Source organism: Arachis ipaensis, chromosome B02, assembly GCF_000816755.2.
Source record: "Arachis ipaensis cultivar K30076 chromosome B02, Araip1.1, whole genome shotgun sequence".
Taxonomy (NCBI): domain Eukaryota; kingdom Viridiplantae; phylum Streptophyta; class Magnoliopsida; order Fabales; family Fabaceae; genus Arachis; species Arachis ipaensis.
The window spans coordinates 14,161,526-14,167,481 of NC_029786.2; positions in this window are offsets into that span (position 1 = coordinate 14,161,526).

The window sequence follows — 5,956 nt, forward strand, 5'->3', positions numbered from 1 at the left end:
ATATTTTATTTTATTTTATTTATATTATTATTTTTTTAAAAAAAATTACAATCTCATAAAGATATTTAAAAAGACTAAGAGATATAAGAAAGAAAACCTACTCACATTTTGAGAAAGAAATTTAAATCAAAGAACTTGAAAAGAATTCACAGAACATGACAAAAACAAATCCTCCAAAGAATTTAAGTAAACATAGACAGTTAGGATTAAATGAGAATGCATTTCAACAAAAAGATAAGGTTGAACAATAATCAACTACTTTTTTAAAAAGAAATCTCAAGTAAGAATTTTCAAGGCACACTATGAAAGAACAAGTTACAAGTCATCAATAGAATTTTCAAAACACATAAAAAAATATCCTCGAGAATTAACTCCTAACGTCCCCAAGTCGGCAGTAAGCGTTATCTATTTCTTATCAATTCTAATTCGCCTATATTAACCTATTAACTTCCCATTCACATAAGCCATTAACATTAAGTTGACCAGACTTAATATCAACAGATACGCAACAGTAAGCTAACAGTGTTAATTGATAGGCAGTCATGTGCATAAGATTCTAATTCTTGTTACTTGGACAAGACCTACAACATGACAGACACTCAGAGAATGCAGTGAAGCATAGTCAGTCCATCCCCAAGGCTCTAATTAGGATGAACTGCACTGATACCATAATGTAACACCCTCACTATCAGAAATCACGCTTCCGGCTGCGCTACTCTGATAGCAAGAAGTATTACGACTACTTTACATACTAAATATTAAAATAGGAGCCTGTGACTCGATACTGTATCGCTGATTTCTTTGAAAATCAGAAATAAATACTATATCTTAAGAAAAATACAAGTAGGCATAGATTCATATACAAGACTCCTTACATAATATCTCATAATATAATATACACATAAAACATACAACTCCTATCCCTCTTACAAACTTGTAATAACAAAGACGAGGGAAGAAAATAATCTAATTAACACAACATATAAACCAAATGCAGTATAACTCTTCTTAATGCTTCTTCATCCGGTTCCTGAAAAGGTAAAGCTGTAGGGGGGTGAGAACCTAACCACACGGTCTCACCACGGAATTTCAAAGTTGTCATAAGAAGATATTTAATAAGAAAACTATTTTCAAACTCAGTGATTATCGTTGCCTTATGAATCTTTTAAAAACCAATAGGTAATCGTTCAAAACCTTTTCAAAGAAACAATGTTTAATCTGTCAGAAATCCGAAACCTTTCCTTTCTTATAAGAAAATCTCAATCAGAAACCAACCACGCAATCAAACAACACAATCATTAATTCAGCACCAAAGTTCATTCTCAAATCTAGCACGCCAGTATAAACACAGGCAAGACAGACAAGGAAAGTACAAGTAGGTAGCAGTTACAGCAAATAGTTTAAGTAGCAGCTAAGAACAGTTTAGCAATTAGGCAAACCAAAACAAGTTCAAACCCAAGCAAAGTATACAAATGCATATGATGCATGCTTGTCCTATGGCTGATGAGGCTCATCTGTCGGTTATCCAGCCAACCCGACAAGTCTGAATTGTACTTAGACTGTCCCCCGATGTGCATCCCCAAGAGTCTATGCATAGCTTTTTCTCAAATAATCAATATTACTCAATGGGGGTAACATTCCTGGGAATTTATATAGTGTCCGGTCACACACTTACGTCGTAGGGTCAACAGAGTATCGAGTTTTCAACCTGGTACACGTGGTGGCAAGCCACTACACTTAATCTAGGGAACCTCGTATCTCAGATATTTCAAATTCATAAGCCATGTGAATAATTCAAAGTTCACATATCAACATCATAATCATTCATCAATCCAAATCTCATTTCCAAATTCATTTAAAAACCATATTTCAGGGAAAATCCTTGATGAGCGGATAATTTATACGCTTTTTGGCATTGTTTTTAGTATGTTTTTAGTAGGATCTAGTTACTTTTAGGGATGTTTTCATTAGTTTTTATGTTAAATTCACATTTCTGGACTTTACTATGAGTTTGTGTGTTTTTCTGTGATTTCAGGTATTTTCTGGCTGAAATTGAGGGACTTGAGCTGAAATCAGATTCAGAGGTTGAAAAAGGACTGCTGATGCTGTTGGATTCTGACCTCCCTGCACTCAAAGTGGATTTTCTGGAGCTACAGAACTCGAAATGGCGCGCTTCCAATTGCGTTGGAAAGTAGACATCCAGGGATTTCCAGCAATATATAATAGTCCATACTTTGGCCAAGAATTAATGACGTAAACTGGCGTTCAACGCCAGCCTTCTGCCCAAATCTGGCGTCCAGCGCCAGAAAAGGATCCAAAACCAGAGTTGAACGCCCAAACTGGCACAGAAAATGGCGTTCAACTCCACAAATGGCCTCTGCACGTGGAACACTTAAGCTCAGCCCAAACACACACCAAGTGGGCCCCGGAAGTGGATTTATGTATCAAATACTTACTCATGTAAACCCTAGCAGCTAGTTTATTATAAATAGGACCTATTACTATTGTATTAGGCATATCTTTGGGACGCAAAAGGAGGGTGAATCCTATTCCAGCATGATCGGGAACCGACAGATGAATAGCCGTGCCGTGACAGGGTGCGTGAGAATATTATTCACTGAGAGGAGGGGATGTAGCCACTGACAACGGTGATGCCCTTGCATAAAGCCAGCCATGGAAAGGAGTAAGACTGATTGGATGAAGATAGCAGGAAAGCAGAGGTTCAGAGGAACGAAAGTATCTCCATTCGCTTATCTGAAATTCCTATCAATGAATTACATAAGTGTCTCTATCCCTATTCTATTGTTTATTATTCGAAAACTCCATAATAAAAATATTTCTAAGATTTTCTCATCTGTTTTCGAAAAAAATAATAATAATAATAAAAATATTTTCAAAAATTTTATTCAAAATTTTTAAGAATGAATTCTAGTGTTTCATGAAGCATGTTGAAGCCTGGCTGGCTGTAAGCCATGTCTAAATTTTTTGGACTGGGGTTTCAACTTGTCATCACAAATGAAGAGATTCTCACACACTGAGTTGTTCTATACATGAAAAGTATCCATACCTGCTGAAGCTTGGCTGGTCATTGGCCATGTCTAGTGTTTTGGACTGGAGCTTTCATTGAAAGCTTGGCTGGCTAGTGAGCCATGTCTAATTCCTGGACTGAAGCTTTAGACTAACATGGCAAGATTCCTGGAATTCATATTAAAAATTTTTGGAATCCTTGTTTTTTCTTTTAATATGCGAAAAATATAAAATAAAAATCCAAAAAAAAAATTAGAAAATCATAAAAATCAAAAATATTTTGTGTTTCTTGTTTGAGTCATCTTTTTCAAAATCTTTTTCAAAAATCAAATCTTTTTCAAAATTCTTAGTTATTTTCGAAAATTTCAAAAATATTTTTCAAAAATCTTTTTCTTATTTTTATACCAAATTTTCGAAAATAACAATATCAATTAATGTTTTGATTCAAAAATTTGAAGTTTGTTACTTACTTGTTAAAGAAAGATTCAAACTTTGAGTTCTAGAATCATATCTTGTGATTTCTTATGAATCAAGTCATTAATTGTGATTTTAAAAATAAAATCTTTTTCAAAAACTAATTTCTATCATATCTTTTCAAAAATATCTTCTTATCTTATCTTTTTCAAAAATTTGATTTCAAAATATCTTCTCTAACTTCCTAACTTCTTATCTTTTCAAAATTTGTTTCAACTAACTAACTAACTTTTTGTTTGTTTCTTATCTTTTTCAAAATCACCTAACTAACTCTCTCTCTCTCATTTTCGAAAATATTTCTCCCCTTTTTCAAAATTTCTTTTTGATTTATTAATTATTTTAAATTTTAAAACTTAATTTTCGAAAATTACTAACAAATTTTCAAAAACCATTTTCAAAAATCACTAACTCCCTTTCAAAATAATTTTCGAAAATTATCCCTCCCCCATCTCATTCTATTTATTCATTCATATCCTAACATCTCATCTCACATCTCTTCCATCGGTACAGTTGTGTTTCTTCCTTTACATCACATTCTTTGTCTCCCCTTCTTGTCTTCCACTCACAAAGGGATCCCTATACTGTGGTATAAAGGATCTCTATTATTATTATTATTATTATTTTTCTGTGTCTTCTTCTTTGTCATATGAGCAGGAGCAAGGACAAAAACATTCTTGTGGAAGCAGATCCAGAACCTGAAAGAACTCTGAAGAGAAAATTAAGAGAAGCTAAAATACAACAATCCAGAGAGAACCTTTCAGAAATTTTCGAACAGGCAGAGGAGATGGCAGCCGAAAATAATAATAATAGTGGTGATGTATCACATAAAGCCAACCATGGAAAGGAGTGAGACTGATTGGATGAAGATAGCAGGAAAGCAGAGGTTCAGAGGAACGAAAGCATCTCCATTCGCTTATCTGAAATTCCTATCAATGAATTACATAAGTGTCTCTATCCCTATTCTATTGTTTATTATTCGAAAACTCCATAATTATTTTATATCCGCCTGACTGAGATTTACAAGGTGACCATAGCTTGCTTCATACCAACAATCTCCGTGGGATTCGACCCTTACTCACGTAAGGTATTACTTGGACGACCCAGTGCACTTGCTGGTTAGTTGTATCGAAGTTGTGACAGACAATAAAACTAGATCAGAGTACCAGGCCTTTGAAGCCATGGATATGTATCACAATTTCGTGCACCAATCCTCATCAATCCTCATCATCCTCTTTTTCATTCTGTTCGTTAACAATCTCAATTCCAAAACAAAATTCTTTCTTTGATAGACAAATCAATCTTAAAACGTATAATGCTTAAAAACAAATCTTTTTATTTAATTACTTTAAATAAAACTTTCAATTTTATAAAATTTCGGCAACATCTCCTCTAAAACTCGGACACTTCCACCCTTTTCGGGTTCCATCCAAACATTTCTCAAATCCTTTCTCAACCATTTCCAAATCTCAATCACTTTCCAAAATTCAACCAATTCCAGTATCAAAGTATTTTCAAATCAGACCAATTCCAATAATAAAACTCTTTTTAAAGTCAAACCAGCTCAAGTATTAAATTATTTATAAAATCAGACCGACTCAAAATCAAACCGCTTTAACTTCAAACCAAGAAAAATCACTTTTCATAATAATCAAGTAAATGACTTTCCAAATCCATTTCTTATCAACAACCGTACTTCACTCAAGCAATCAAACACCCAATAATTCAGTCCAACAAACCATCACATCCACAAGACAAATATAATCACAGAAATATATCTTTTTGCATCAATATCTATTTATCACAACTCTGTAATGTAAATTAGATTTTAAGAAAAATCCCTACCTCATTCGCGATCCAACTACGCGGCAAACTACATATCTATTCTTATTCCACAGCAGCAGCATCAATAGCGACCGTTCCCCAGCAGCTACAGCCTCTAAACATAGCCTTAGCTCAATCTAGGCTTACAAATAATTGAGAAAATGGAGCAACAGCAGCTCCGGTGACGGCGCAACACCTTGATACTCAACAATCAAGACCCGTAACTCGATCCTATGACACTAAGACCTTAGATCCTCAAATAACTTAGAACAGAAATACTAATTTATAGGTTTTGGAACACATTGCTTACCCAAACAAGGACGAACGGCTGAACTGAAATAACGGTAACTCCGATGGTGGTTCCAGTGATCACTGCCACGTTCCCAGTGACCTGAACGGCAGCAACGACAGTGCAACAGTTCAAACAACAAGCAGCGACGGCGGATAGCGGTAGTGCACACTCCGGCGGTGGTAGCGGGGTTTCGAGCTGCAGAAGCGGTGGTGGTTGGCATGGGTCTCTTCTTTCTCTCCTCTGCTCCCGTGCTTTCTCTCTCTCTCTCACTCTGTGCGACCCGACGGCTTCCCCCTCAACGACACGGCGGCGGCAGACACGGCTGGGAGAGGCGGCGACCGC